General features: G+C 38.3%; 1 long non-coding RNA gene across 1 annotated transcript; it reads right to left on the reverse strand.

The window, feature by feature from the left end:
- Positions 1 to 448: 448 nt before the first annotated feature.
- Positions 449 to 1,367, reverse strand: LOC137076000 (uncharacterized). The gene is made up of 3 exons (XR_010905153.1): positions 1,318 to 1,367; positions 1,160 to 1,204; positions 449 to 910 (listed from the first exon to the last, which is right to left on the reverse strand). It is a non-coding gene; the product is annotated as an uncharacterized lncRNA (long non-coding RNA).
- Positions 1,368 to 16,906: the final 15,539 nt, after the last annotated feature.

Here is a 16,906-nt window from a genome sequence, read left to right on the forward strand (position 1 = left end):
AGCTTCTCGACGGGACGCCATCACTTTACTTCGAGAGGCGAATTACCTCGAAGGATTGAAATTGTGTTAGATGTATTCGAGAAGGGGATTACCTCGAGATACTTTAGTTTTATATCAACAACTGTGAGTTGTTTTGAATTGTTCGTGGTGAAGTCAGATATTCGTATTGAGAATTTCCACGACAGCCACATGCAACATTTTTAGCATAACTTGTACCTAACGTGTAATTTATTACCTGTCTAGTGATGTATGTTTATGCTGAAATATAAATGAATACTGGTTTGTATTTAAAATATTTATTGCATTATGTTTCACACTTCAGAAAAGCAAAATAGTGAGCATCAATGCCCTCTGATTTTCACGGTGCATTGTGGGACTTTTTAAGGAGTGACCGTTTCAGTGCACTGGTATGATTTTGCAGCCATTAAAATGGCTGACTCCCTGATCCCTGTCCTGACTACTGAACTAGGGTGCTGATTGAGACACATACAAAATGTGCAAATTGGTAAGAGAGCCACTGTTCTAAAAAAACAAAAGTTACTGAAATTATTTGAAGGGTGGAACATTTGATCTTTTTAGCATCTGTAAGTGTACTTTGGCATGTCCTTTAAAAAAAACTGGTTGGTTTTACAAACTACATTAACCCCAAAATTATATTGTTACGATATGATTTTAACAATTTTCTTAATTATTGATTGAAAACACACACACACACACACACACACACACACACACTCATACAGAGCCTGTACTTATATTTATTATTGCGATGGTCCCTTTCTGTAACTCATGAAAACGACTGAAAAACATCTTCCTGTATTGAGATGTTCATCTGATCAGCAACAGACACATAAACTTGTGTCTTGAGAAGGAAAGATCACGTTCATGAAACTGTTTGAAGACTGTAGACCTGATGAAAACAAAGATAAAACGAGTCAAACACACACAACATTTCAGCCCCTGTGCAAAATTCTGTGCAATTCATAAATTATCATATAATTGATTAATATAAATTATACTATTATCAAGATATAAATGAATATTTATAATTAATGTAAATAATAATTATCTTTTAAAATGTGTTATGTTAGCAGTTGTGTCCAGTGATAGACAGGGACAGTGAACAGGATGATGAAGGTGTGAAGTTGAACTGACTTACACAGGCTGTTAATGTGTGTTTGTCACAGTCAGAGATCATCTTCACCTATGCAGTTCATGCACGCATAGAAAGAAAACACATCACAGGAAATGTAACTTCTCAATTGGGAACATGTATAAAAGCCCAATAATAACCTGTGGCGTGGTAAATATACTTACATCCTCCTTATGTGGTCCAGAGATGGTCCTCTGCCGCAATTTCCTATTACAATGATAAAGCATTTGGAGAACAACAGAATGTCTTTTAAAACAAAATCTCAGTTTACTTTATTTGCCCATCAACAGTTTAATGTGATTGAATTTACATTTTATAAATGGTTGACTAATTTAGCTAGCATTTTATATATCCTAAATACAAGTTTGAATGAAGATTGAATGTTTGGGTCCTGGACAAGTGTTAAATAATACAACCCCAAATCAGAAAGAGTTGGGACAGTTGGGAAAACGCAAATAAAAAAAGATTTCTAAATTTACTTTGACTTGTATTTCATTGCAGATAATATGAACACAAAATATTTAATGCCTGGTCAACTTCATGTCATTTGTAAATATGCATTCCTGTCATTCAGACCAAGTTGGGACAGGAGCAATTTAGGACTAGTAATGAGGTAAAATGGTTAAATAATGATGTGATTTGAAACAGGTTGTGTCAACAGGTGATTGTAATTATGATTTGGTACAAAAGCAGTATCCAAGAAAGATCTAATCCTTTAGGAGCAAAGATGGGCAGAGGATCGCCAGTTTGCCAACAAATATGTATGAAAATTATTGAAATGTTTAAAAACAATGTTCCTCAAAGAAAGATAGGAAGAGATTTGGATATTTCACATTCAACAGTGCATAACATAATTACAAGATTCAAGGAATCTGGAGGAATTTCAGTGCGTAAAGGACAAGGCCGCAAATCTCAGATTTTGGTGACATCATCGCAGACTTCACTTTCTTGTCAAATCTTCTGTCCAATCAAAATGCTCTCTAGAATCTAAAGCCCGCCCCCTTACACTGCTGAAGCTGCGGCTAAAATCGGTCAGTTGTTAACACACATTTACTAATTTCTACATGGTGAAAGGCACATAGCACACTATATATGTGATAGGAAATGATTCAGTGTAAATATGCTTTCATTTGAGGCAAATAAAGTCTGTTTTCACGTTAGTTTAACGCACCGCCTCGCACACATCCCAACGTTTCTGTTGCGTGTGGCTCGGGGGGCGCGGGGCGGCTGCGTGGCGTTTTCTCTGCCTTTGCACACCAGAAGCGTGTCTGACGCGGCGCTGCTGCTGCTATTAATGTACAGGGAAGCCCTATACTTCATGTTAAATATAAATATATTGCCTATTGATACAGCAAAGACAACGTCGGCAGTAGCCTATTGAGCACATATCTATTATTATTGACGGTATTGACAAAATAGGCTACAGAATATTTCCTTCTGTTATTGACAGGTTTAATATTTCAAAATCGTTAATTATGTTGTTTTTTATTATTACAATTAGGCCTATATCTGCATTTATGTTAACCTACAGACTTTCAAACATGAAAATGTCATTTATTAATATGTATTCGTGTCAAAATGGCATATAAACATCTTTTCCTATTCTATTTTGCCTGGAAACACTTCCAACATGCTTGCGTGTCGCGTGAAAAATAGGCGTCTCTTCTATTTGAAGCATGCACGCGTTGACCACGTGTCACGCAGGCAGTATGCAAGCATGTTACACTAATGCTCACAAATCATTAATTTATAATAGTAAAACTTCTTTTCATGTACTCGCAATGTTTTATTGTCATGTTTATCAAACTAAAACTGATAAAAACCGTTGACAACACTTCATTGATAGTGTATGTTTATATGTTAAACATTAATCTTGTCCAAATAGACGCTTTATTAAGCAGTACATAAAGTATTGAATGAAAATATCATTAAAACATCTGTGTGTTTGAGAAATATTGCATTTAATTAACTTCAGCTGTGATAAAGTTTGCAAACACAGCACCACGGTAAGCAGAAAGTGTCCGACTTCACGTCTCCGTTTGCTGCTCCTCCCCGCCTGCACTCGGCTACTCTCGCCGATCGCATGCATCCAGCCGTAGCCGATGTCGAACACACCTATTGAATAATGCGGCGCGTTCCAAAGCACTTCAGTGGGCCTTTAATGAAAATAACTTTTGCAGACAAAGTTGGATATTTCTACTCATTTTAAACAGGAGGTCAAGGAGCTGCAATACATGTCAGAGTACATGTCAAATCTAAGAAATGTAGAATTTTTTTTTTTTTTTTTTTTTTAAATCAATATCTCAATCACCTCCCTAGTTCAGTAGTCAGGGCACTGACCAGGACAGGTCAATGAGCTGACTCCCTGATCAGTGCCTTGACTACTGAACAGGGAGCTGATTGAGACGCACCCAATGTCTCTCACCTGTGAATGCAGATGCTGATAGTGATTATCAGACAGACCATAATGACTCCAGAACATGAGACGATTAGAGCGGCATTTCTCTGGGTGACGCTGGTCTGTTTTCTGAAAAGAGTCAAACTCAGATGATGTCAACCGGCACTACTAGATACTAGTCACTGATTAAAACATACTTATAGTGCACTTGTCTGTAAAGAAAACAAATCCAGCAACTGAAATCATGTAATAACCTGTTATTGTTAATGTCCATCTTATCATTGCTGGATTACAGGTGTAGTTTCCTGCATCAGACGCTTGTATTTGATGTATTTTTAATTCTCTTGGAGCTGATGGGTTGATGTGAATCCTGTCTGAGCTGAAGTTTCTCATAGTTTTGTTACTGGTCGAGTCATAACTAAAAATAGAAGAGTTGTACATTTTTCCATGTGAAATCTTCATCAAATAGGGTTTTGTTGCAGTGAAGTGTAACTGTTTCCCCCACAAACACTGTTTTGTTGATGTGCTGCTGAATCTTTTGCTCTTGATTTGATTTGGAACAATCTGATAAAAAGATAGAAAATCACAATCACTGCAGTTTTTACAGTAAATAAAAGTAATGGTAAACTTGTCTGTAAAGAAAACAAATCCAGCAACTGAAATCATGTAATAACCTGTTATTGTTAATATCCATCTTATCGCTGCTGGAAAACAGGAGTAGTTTCCTGCATCAGACGCTTGTATTTGATATATTTTTAATTCTCTTGGAGCTGCTGGGTTGATGTAAATCCTGTTTGAGCTGAAGTTTGTCTTAGTTATGTTAATATCAGGCACCTGCCTAAAAATAACAGAGTTGTTCATTTTCCATGTGAAATCATCATCATATGAGGTTTTGTTGCAGTGAAGTGTAACTGTTTCTCCCACAAACACTGTTTTGTTGATGTGCTGCTGAATCTTTTGCTCTTGATTTGATTTGGAACAATCTGATGAAAAGACAGAAAATCAAACATCTACTAAAGCCCTGGATGCTAACATTGTGAAAACAACTTCACTGTCATCATGCAGTAGAAAAACTTGACAAATGTGCAAAAACTCATCAGACAGTCTTCATGGTGCTTAATTTTTAAACCTGATAAAAAACGCACACACATTAGGATACAACTTTATTCAACACTTTATTCTAAACCGCTTAATTGTAAAATTTGATTAAAATTATAGTCATCAAATTATGTTGGACTTTATACACCCATACATGCAAAGAGTACAGCTTTGTGATGAAGGCATCATAAAACAAGTGATGAGAGGAAAGAAATGTTGGTCTTAAATCAGTACCTGTGTAAGTCAGGAGAATAATGACGACACAGAGATCCAGATGAAAAATCCTGGCCTGAAAATTTGCCATAACAGACACTTAGGGTGCGTTCACACTTGTAGTTCGGTTCGTTTGGTTAGTTTGGTCCGGACCAAAAAACAAAAACAAACATAATAGTCCTGGTCCGCTTAGCGTTCACACGGGCATTTTTAACAGCGAACCTAAAGTTACCGAACCAAAGGCACAGGGAGACGCTCACAACCTGATTGGTCGGTTTATATGACGTAGGAGCTCGTTTACCGAACATGCAAAACAATGCTGTGTGCGGACTACACGCGCGGGCATTTTATGCGTGTACATATGGCATTATTTTTTACCAGAGAACTCATGAAGAGCTCATGAAATGTTCACAACATTCAAAACAACGCTGTGTGCTGGATTAAACGCGGTCATTTTATGCGTGTAACACATATGGCATTATTTTTTTTACCAGAGAACTCATGAAGAGCTTATGAAATGTTCAAAACAACGCTGTGTGCTGGATTAAACGCGATCATTTTATGCGTGTACATGTGGCATTATTTTTACCCGCTGAGAACTCATGAAGAGCTCATAAAATGTTCAAAACATTCAAAACAGCAGCAGGATTTCCTCCGTTGTGCAAAAGAGACGGCCGTTCTGTCGTCTGTACCTGCTAATAATGGGCAACACAGGAACTTTGATGAGAAGAGCCAGGTATGCTTTTTGTGTGTTTTTTCTAGCATTTTCGAAACATGCTCGTCAGATCAAATATTGATGAGGCTCTTCCTCGTTGCTCTACGTTTGCCCTCTAACGTTAAAGTTACTCATTTTGGATAACGTACACCGATCTTTCCGCGTCGTCAAATCAGCTGCATTATGCGTGGCATCTTGTGACATTATACATCCGGTTTTTGGTCCGTTTACATGTCTTTGGTCCGTGTTGCGTTCATATATCAATCGAACCGCACCAGAGTTCGTTTGGAAGCGGACCGAGACCCATCTTTTTAGCGGTCTCGGTCCGCTTGTTTGGTGCGCACCAGAGTTCGGGTGGCAGCGTTCACATATGTTCAAATGAACCGCACTAACCGATCAACCGCACCAGGGTTCGTTTTAATCGAACCAAACATGACAAGTGTGAACGCACCCTTAGTTTAAGAGCTGTGAAGGAGGATAAACTGTCGTGCTGTCCGCCCAGTATCTTTAAGGCTTGTAGACGTGATGTGGAGACTCAACTAGTAAAAGAAAAGACAGCGGGCCATGCCTATAAGACAGCTGATGAGCATAACATACAAGAGTATTGGACATAAAAAGCACATTATCATTTATAAAGTATATAGTTTGGTAAAATCATTTGTCTACATGTTTTTTTTTATTTGTTTTTTGTTTTACCTAAATATAATCCTCACATGAATTACTTATATAATGATAGTATACTCTGATTATGTTTGTGCTCTTATCTGCAGTGACCTTTGAAACCACAGAGCTCATTTCCCACAGAAGAACTGTCACATCCTGTCACTATCTACCGCGTTTACTTGTTCATGTTCTGCTTTGTGTTTAATTACTTCTTTTCTATATTTCTATATGTTCTATATTATTTTCTATATTAAATTTCTGCTCTGGCTTACTGCTGAATATTACTGTTGAAACTAAGTATTGCTCTGCTTTATAAAGATCTGCAGCTTTTATTAAAGGTCCCGTTCTTCGCGATTCCATCTTTCAAACTTTAGTTAGTGTGTAATGTTGCTGTTAGAGCATAAATAATACCTGTAAAATTATAATGCTCAAAGTTCAATGCCAAGCGAGCTATTTAACAGAAGTTCCCTTTCAAAGCATACAGTGAACGGCCGGTTTGGACTACAGCCCTACACTTCCTTCATGAATGACGTCCCTAGAACTGTTTGTTGACTAACCCTCCGCCCACAAGAACACGTAAAAAAGGTGGTGTGGTCTTGTTGCTCTCCCACGTGGAGAAGAGCGCGCATTCAGCGCTTGCATCTCCCCGTTATGGTAAGAGGCGGGACCTTTCCGGGCAAAGTGCGCTAAGCTGCTGTCCAATCACAACACGGGAAGCGCTGACCCAATACGAACTCGCTACGTATTTCTGAAGGAGGGACTTCATAGAAAAAGGAAATCATCAGGCCGTTTTAGGACAGAGGAAACAGCGCTGTACAGATAAGTAAATTGTGTGAAAATACACGTTTTTTTTACACGCGAAACATGAACTCATGTTATATTGCCCACTGTAAACATAATCAAAGCTTCGAAAACACGTGAAGAATGGGACCTTTAAAGGGATAGTTGACTTTAAAATGAAAATTCTGTCAACCTTTACTCACCCTCAAGTTGTTTCAAACCTCTATGAATTTCTTTCTTCAGCTGAACACAAGGGAAGATATTTTGAAGAATGTCAGTAAGGAAAAAGTTGATTGACTTCCATAGTATTTTTTTTTCCTACTATGGAAGTCAATGGCTCCATTTAACTGTTTGCTTACTGACATTCTTCAAAATATCTTCCCTTGTGTTCATCTGAAGAAAGAAATTCATACAGGTTTGAAACAACTTGATGGTGAGTAAAGGATGACAGAATTTTCATTTTAAAGTCAACTATCCCTTTAAGGCTTTGCTCAATAGACATCTCTGGCATATCTGTATCCTTGTCAACCAAATTTACATTCTAATTAAGATTGGCCATAACAACAAAGTCAGTTACATAAAACCATAGATTGGTCTAATTTTGAATCTGAAAAAAAGATTTATTAGTCTTTGGTACACACAAGCTGTCTTAAAGGTGTCATGAACTGGCTTTTTATTTTTGTATTGTTGTTTGTGGTCAACTAATGACGTTTGTGTGGTTTTTACATTCAAAAACATCATAAATAAGTAATAGGCTATTTTTTACACTGGTTTTGAGGCTCTCTCCTGAACGCTGGGTTTTGATGGGCGTGCAGCACTGGAGACTTGGAAGTAAACACCCACGGCTAGGATTGGATAAGATTTGCATATTAAATGAGCTTCAGCTCCCCTGTCGGTTCAGTTCACATGAGGGAGGGATTGTTTTGAAAGCAGCAACCAGCATGATTCTCTCAACCACGGGGCTCGTAAACGTCTTTTTCAAACAAACTGTTGATGTTACGGAACAACTTAAGGAAATGGGTACGAGGGCTCAAGTGATGATAACTGAAGATTCATTATAAAATAAACATAATACAAAACAAACACCCACGAGGGGGCAAAACACATAAAACATAAACCAAAACCTCAAACATATCAATGCGGGGAACCCCGGGGAAACGGGGAGAGTTAGACATAACGATGATCTGACAAAGACTGAAGGTACGTTCACACCGAACGCGAAGAGAGCGTCTGGAGCTAATTATTTCCTTGTTAAGTAAATGGAAATGCGCGCTGACACGTGTCTGGAGGTCCTGCGGCACGCTGGAAGCATTTGGCGTGACGCAATGGACGCGATTCCGCCTCATTCGTGCGAATGATGCGAATTTGCCGCAAATTGCGCGAGTTGTGTGTTTTCTGCATTCACACGTTTGAAGCGAATTTGTGTCTGACACCCGAGTTGAAAAATCTGAACTTTGGCATCAATTCGCGCCACATTAACCAATCTGGAGCCTGCTTGCTGCTGTCACGTGGTAAAGTGTCATCATGAGAAATCCTGCATAATTTAAAAATACTATATTTTTGTCACTAAATGTAGTTTTAATGCTTTTCAGTTGATAATGTAGTTGTTTAAAGCTAACGTGTGGTTTATTTATAAAGAGAGCGCCTATTTTAAAATAATTATCTTGCGCTTTTGGAGTTGTGAGCTCCAGGCGATCACCAGGCACTCAGCGCTCGTTAACCCAGACGAGCAGCCTTTCTTCGGCCAGTCCTTCTGCCGTTTGCCGCTGGTTCTGAGGTCTCTGTAGTGGTTAAACATGACATATAATTCGTCTTAAGCCCTATTCGGACTGGATTAGTTTAACATGGGGACGTGGGGGTAAATTAATTATTACCAGAGGTTCTCGGTGATTTTAGTCCCGTCCGAATGTGCCATCTCGGTAATCATTACGGACAATGTCAGTAAAGATTACCGAGACTTTTACCTTCTGTAAAAAGGTCCGGAAAAATTACCTCAGGTAATACTAATCCCGTTCGAATAGACCTGCTGTAAAAATGTATGGTAAAATATGGTAAAAGTTAAAAAATAGCACTTTTTGCGACCATGGAGGCGCTTGAAGCATTCGGTTGCGTTGTAGGTGGTGGGACAAATCTGTGGAAAATGTCCAGTATTTTCCGCATATCATTTAAAGCAAAAAGAAGATCAAAAGCACTTATTAGAGGAACACATTTTAGCTGTAGGAAAGTGTCTATTACCAACATAATCCAATCATAATCGTTAGACTGGACCTAACTGTTTATTAAAACACATATATTGGAGACGGAGTTCAGACTGGCGCTCAGGTTGTGTTTGCTCACGTTATAACGGTAACGTCATACGCACATGACGTCAAGGAGGTGCGTAAAGCGAGTTACTCCTCCCACTTCTGCTAGTTTTACTGAGATGTCTTATCCCGTGCGAATTGGCCATTAATATTACAGACGTCCTGAGGTAAAATGACTTTACCCCCATGTCCCCATGTTAAACTAATCCAGTCCGAATAGGGCTTTATACATCTAATGGGCGATCTTTGGTCCCATGAATCTATTGTTGCCTGCCAAATAATTTTGACTGAGGGCAAAGTGAAGTTTCATAACTTAATATTTTTAAGGATATTGAAATACATGCAGTGAAGATAATCCAGGTAGTGCGTTGGCTGAACCAAATTTGTGTGGCTGTTAATGCTTAATATATTTTTTTGGAAAATGAAAAGAGGCAGAATGGTGTTTTAAGACATATTCCTCCTGGATCGCCTTTAACACGCGTCTATTTCGCGTCAAATGCTTGAATTACATTGAAAGGATTCAAAATGTTCACGCATCAAACTACACGCGGTAGACCCGATTTTGGCGCTCAATTCGCATTTGGTGTGAACGTAGCATGCATGACAAACACAAACAGATTATAAAGGGAAGAAATCAAGAGGAAACAGGTGGGAGAGATGCATACCAATAACAAGATAACAAGGGGGGAGGGATCTATAACAAAACCCACATGTGCACACAAAGCAGGACAGGCATGTGACACTTGATAGGAATATTATTTTTGTATTACTTGGCCTGTCTGATCAGTGGATATAAGCGGGAACCGTGCCCAGATCGAGAAAGGAGTATTATTTCACTATGAGATTCAACGGCCTGCTGACAGGCTTACGTTTTGGTAGCCCGTCTGGAAAACGCATAGCCCTGGGACTACTATTACATATAAAAAAGACGTTTTACTCACATTAGTGTTGCACCATTCCTCTCGGAACCAATATAGAAGGCACAGCATTGTGTTTTAATCTCAGTATGTCTGCAAATCAAACTCGCCCTGAGACTTGTTTACAAACGATTCTGCAGTAAATTGACGCAAACACGTACGTCTTCTCCAATCTCCACATGAGCTGGAACTTCATTAAAAATAAATGAAGTATCACTCATTCCTAATATTAGGATCAGAAGGAATCTTATGCAGCGACTGTTCTTCCACAACCAGGAATAGCGCAATATCTTAATATCTTCTTGTTTAAAGGGATCCCCTGGTGTTGAGACTTGTATGGCTTAATATAACATAAATTATGTCTCTTACTGAAATATGTAGTGGAAAACCCATGAGATCTTTCAGATTTGATTTGATTTGCATGTTATTTAAAAAATCGATTTTATATTTGGACCATGGGCGGCGCCATCTTGTTTGCGTTCTAGGTTGATGACGTAGAGTGGTTGCACTCATAGATATCCATAATAAAGGCTAGATGTCTCGTGCGCGCTATTGGCCACTGGAGGTCGCCGTCCGCAACTTGCGGCCATCTTGTCACAGGCAGCTCGCTCACTCGTAACAGTGTGTTTTAATGGTGCATGTACTTTTAAATAACCATAACTTGCTCAATTTTCAACCGATTTTCAAACTGTTTCGTTTGTTATAAATGACAGAGATGTACTTATGACACTACATACTTATGAATAATTATAACCATGGACTTTAATATGAAAGTAACATTGAACAGAACAGATGGGCGCAATGAATACACACACACACACACACACACACACACACACACACACACACACACACACACACACACACACACACACACACACACACACACACACACAAGGTATTTATGTTAAATCAATATATAGGCTACTAAAACTGTGTACCGAATGGCAACATGAGAAATGATATATATATATTTATACACATATACAGCTCTGAATTTTTTCCCAGAGCTAGCTCTAAATATATAAATATATATATATATATATATATATATATATATATATATATATATATATATATATATATATATATATATATATATATATATATATATATATATATATATATATGCTTTTTTAATAAGAATATAATAAAATAATTTGTATTTAAAATAAATAAATAAACAAACAAAAAAAACATGCAAACTAAGTTTATTTTAACTAGACAAAAGATTGGTTGTCATAAAATCGTTATTGGTGTCAATAAAACCTATATAATTGAACAGCTCGATTGTGGTCTCAGCCTTGATAACGTGTATGTAAGTTAGCCGTAATACACAAGCTGCACGATTAAGTCGTTTATCGAAATGAAAAGCTGCAATTTCAACGTGTTAAAGCATCCAGATTTGTAGCCATGTTAATAACGTTTGTAAGAAACCAAACCATTTGTAAATCCGTCAAGATTTCAGCGAGATAAGAGTATTTATGTTCGTACAGACCACTCATCTTACATCAGGTTCCACAGAGCCCAACAGAAAGCCTGCCTGTGACAAGATGGCCGCCGGTGATGCCGATGGTGACTCCGCCGTAAGATATCTAGTCCTTATTATGGATATCTATGGTTGCACTCCTCAATCAGCTGGCTCTACCCATAGCTATTTTTACCACAACGCAACTCGAAAATTGTTTCAGAGTTAAACAAAACCAATGAATTGCTTTGTAATTGTGCTTAAAACACACTCAAACATACATGTGCACACAAACTCTCTCTCACAGACTCACACACACCCCAACAGATCGGCGCGAACACACACACACATACACGCACTGCGTGCGTGCATACATAACCCTCATTCACTATTCCCTGTGTTGATATCATAGATAGACTGTTGATATGCAGTAGATTAACTGTAATGCCTAATGTATCCAGCAGAGAGAAATATCTAGGTAGGACCATGGGAAAGGGGTAACGTGAGGAAGAGAGGCAGGATGTTTTGGTGATGATGCATGGGATTGGTTTGTGCATTAAAGTTTGAGCACAAGCTCAGTGAATTAAACTTTCATTTTTAAGACACAAATAACATTCCCTACTTTTGTTCACTAATACAACTTGGAGTGAATGAAGACGAGTGCGTGAAGTCGGACAGCTGTTTGTAAATCGACTGTACACTCGTTATTGCGGTGCAAAGTGAGACTGAATGACTGCACTCAAACATGTCCACTATGGTTTCGGACACCACTACAAATGGCCGTCCCTTCAAATAATGCCCTATTTCAGGGTATAGGGGTCGATTTCAGATTCAGCCCCTGTCGTGGAGACTGAGCAGCCCAACATCTCGATTGAGACAGAGCAGTCTGTCAGGTGTGTGCGCGCGCCTGCCGATCTGTTTGTGACTTTGTGTAGGTGAGTTTGTGTGCGCATGTATGTTTGAGGGTGTTTTACGTACAATTACAAAGCAATTCATTGGTTTTGTTTAACTCTGAAACAATTTTCGAGTTGTGTTGATGTAAAAAATAGCTACGGGTAACGCCAGCTGATTGAGGAGTGCAACCATTCTACGTCATCAACCTAGAACACAAACAAGATGGCGCCGCCCATGGTCCAAATATAAAATCGATTTTTTAAATAACGTAGATCTTTCATGGGTTTTCTACAACATATTTCAGTAAGAGACATTGTTTATGTTATATTAAGCCATACAAGTCTCAACACCAGGGGATCCCTTTAAGAGGCCTGTTTGTTCCTGCTGGCTAGCGTGATCTGAACAGCTCCATGAGTCGGTGGGCAGGGCTACTGAATTAGACATGCTTATTATTCTGTAGAGGCGGTGTTTCACAACAGATAACATCAAGATGCGTACATTGTTTTTTGGGCCAGCTGTCTATAAAAAACTTTGACTAACAATGAAGTTTTCAGCTCTGACACATAAGCCCCTTTCACACCGCACGTCGGACCCGCAATATTCCCGGAACATTGCCGGGTCACCTTCTGTGTAAAAGCAACCACGTCCCGGAATTGATTACCGAATTGAACCCGGGTTGGGGACCTAGTAACATTGCGGGGTTCGATCCGGGACGAGCGCTGTGTGAACAAAAGCCAAAACTAATGCCGCAACGTGTACGTAGTTATCGTGGGACTCGTGGGACTTGTTCGTATACAAAAGAAACTCAAATTAAACAAGCAGAAATGTGCGCTAACTGGACACAAGTTGAGACCACGGAGCTCCTTACTATCCGCGCTGAAGCTGAGATGGCTCGCCATTATACGTCACATCCGGATGTCACGTGTCAACTTGATCCGGGACCGTTACGGGTTGTGTGTGAAAGCGCACATATTACGGTATTTCGCTGGCAGTGTGAATGGACCAAATCTAGCGCCCCGGGAACAAATGCCGGGTCGCATTATCCGTGTATTTGCCGAAATCGCAGTGTGAAAGGGTCTTTACAGGATATTCTTCCATGACCTTTATATATTAAAAGCTCAAGGGAAAGTTAATTTCTCAATTCATCCCCCCTTTAACAAAAGAGACTATGTTTATACAGCTGGCCACTTGTCGGAATAGTTTCCAGAAGGGCATATCTGATAATTGTAGCTGCAAATAGCCGCAAATGAAAAATCTTTATTATATTATGTGAATATTTTATGTCAACGCACACATACGTGCACACATAAGTACACACAGTTCCACTAGACACCACTTTCTTTATGTGTAATTAAAAAAAAAAAATCAGTTAAACTAACTGAAACTGAAAATTACTGATTTCGTTAAGTGTAAGTAATTTCACGAAGCTCTTTTTAGTCTGTTTAATCAACACTTTTCACCATTTTGAGCATGTCACTAATGTGGCATTAGTGCCAGTTTTACACATCCACATATGAGATTAATTAAATTCATGAGCATTCATCAAAATTGAAAAATGATCACTACATCTTTATTGCTTGGTTTGCTCTCAGTTTATTAAAGGGTTAGTTCTCCCAAAAATGAAATTTCTTTCATTAATGACTCACCCCAATATCGTTCCACACAACGTCCAGAAGGTAATGAAAACATCATCAAAGTAGTCCATATGTGACATCAGTTGGTTAGTTAGACTCTTTTGAAGCATTGACAATACATTTTGGTCCAAAAATAATGAAAAATACGAATCATCTCTTCCGTGTTCCTCAAATAAAGAATCAAACGGTCATGATGATTCAAGATTCGGATCCGCGTGTCAAACTGTCAAACTGCTGAAATCACGTGACATTGGCGATATGAATCACGAATCAATCTGCTGATTCATGACCGTTTGATTCTTTATTTGAGAGGTTTGAAAACAAACGCGGAAGAGAAGACAATAATGAATAAATGCGTATTTTTTGTTCTTTTTGGACCAAAATGTATTTTCAACGCTTCAAAAGAGTCTAAATAACCAACTGATGTCACATATGGACTACTTTGATGATGTTTTTATTACCTTCTGGACATAGACAAGTGGGCATACACTTAAGTTACATTCAAAGGACAGCAAGGCCTCGGACTTAAATCTATAAATCTAAAATATCTTAAACTGTGTTCCGAGGATGAACAGAGGTCTTATGGGTGTGGAACGACATTGGGGTGAGTCATTAATGAAAGAAATTTCATTTTTGGGTGAACTAACCCTTTAAGTAACATCGTTCAAAATGGCCATACACAATTGTTGCAACATTTGGAAGACCAATATTTGACTAATGCAGAACATAAAACGTATTACCGTATACATCTTTTAATATATTCTGATAATGAAAGATTGAATATGGTCAGATTAACTCTTATTGTTGGATAAATATTAACATCTATGTAGCCATGTAGCCCATTTTAACTTAAATTTTAGCGGCATCTAGTGGTGAATTGCAATCACCCACCGATCAAATATTGTGCTTTCACCGTAAGGGGGACCTGCGGTGTATGCAGATAGAAATGGCTCATTCTAAGGGGAATAAAAACATAACAGTACATTATGTAAGGTCTTTAAACTCCACTGAAAACAAAGTTATGTATATTATATTGCATTTCTGTCAATAGATCCTCATAAATAATACACACTGCACCTTTAAATAGAAAAATATTTTGACTAAAAACGAATTAGTATATAAGTAGTATATCATTACTAAATTTATAACATTAACTTGTTTTCTAAAGTGCACTAGTCATGTTTCTGTATAGGAAAAGTAAAGCAGGAAGCATGTTTGTGTGGCCGGAATAACTAACCACACATGACTGCTCAGAATGTTTCTCATGACCAAGAACACTACACATTTGCAAAGAGAAAAAAAGAAAAAAAAAAAAACAACAGTTCACAGTCTGAGCCTCTTCAAACTTTCATCCAACCAAACTGCAACACCCTTTAAACTAAAATCAATGTTTCATTCATTCATTAATTCATATATAAGGTAAGTAGCTCTGTAAGAAACAAGTATGTACATTAGTACAGTCTGATGGGTTATTAAATGCAATAATGACTATCTGACTGTTCACTAATTTTACTAATCCGATTCCAAAAATTTGGGACACTGTACAAATTGCGAATAAAAACTGAATGGAATGATGTGGATGTTCCAAATGTAAATATTTTATTCAGAATACAGCATAGATGACATACCAAATGTTTAAACTGAGAAAATGTACAATTTTAAAGAAAGAATACGTTGATTTTAAATTTCATGACATCAACACATCTCAAAAAAGTTGGGAAAAGGCCATGTTTACCACTGTGTGGCATCCCCTCTTCTTTTTAGAACAGTCTGCAAACATCTGGGGACTGAGGAGACAAGTTTAGAAATACAGGTCCTTCTCAAAAAATAGCATATTGTGATAAAGTTTATTATTTTCCATAATGAAATGATACAAATTAAACTTTCATATATTTTAGATTCATTGCACACCAACTGAAATATTTCAGGTCTTTTATTGTTTTTATACTGATGATTTTGGCATACAGCTCATGAAAACCCCTAGCCTAGAAATCTAGACGCACCCTAGCTGCAGCTAATTTAATCTGCCCGCAAGTGTCGTCTAAGAACTCTCAATACCCTTCTGAGCTGTATTCCTCACAATCTGGACGGGCCAATCACATCGTGTATAGAGTCGGCAGGCTGGGCCATAATGACGACGGCCGAGTTGCGTTTGCGTGCTTCTGTTGTCTAGTAAACACAGAAACTGGCGAACGGTGGCGGTCTTTCGAATCAGCTTTGACTGCGATTCTGGAAGACTTGGAGTTAAGCTTTTCTCTGAGAAAAGAACAAAGAATGGCACTGAAGTCATTCTTAAAAAGGGAAGATGTGTTCTGAGTTTAGCCGACCGGATACGGTGAATGCTCTGTTTCACCTTCATTGCTCTGGTTGGTGTAGCGCTGTCCTATCGCGTGCAGAGGGAGTTTGAAAGACAACCGTTTATCCCGCCCCTTGGATTGAGCCCTGTCAATGGTGAGTTTCCAGACCAAACATCTTGATGTGGGTCTGGCTTGTCAGGCTAGAAAACCCCAAATTCCTCAAAAATTTTGCATATTTCATCCGACCAATAAAAGAAAAGTGTTTTTAACACAAAAAAAGTAAACCTTCAAATAATTATGTTCAGTTATGCACACAATACTTGGTCGGGAATCCTATTGCAGAAATGACTGCTTCAATGCGGCGTGGCATGGA

This window comes from Pseudorasbora parva, chromosome 5 (genome assembly GCF_024679245.1).
Source record: "Pseudorasbora parva isolate DD20220531a chromosome 5, ASM2467924v1, whole genome shotgun sequence".
Taxonomy (NCBI): Eukaryota; Metazoa; Chordata; class Actinopteri; order Cypriniformes; family Gobionidae; genus Pseudorasbora; species Pseudorasbora parva.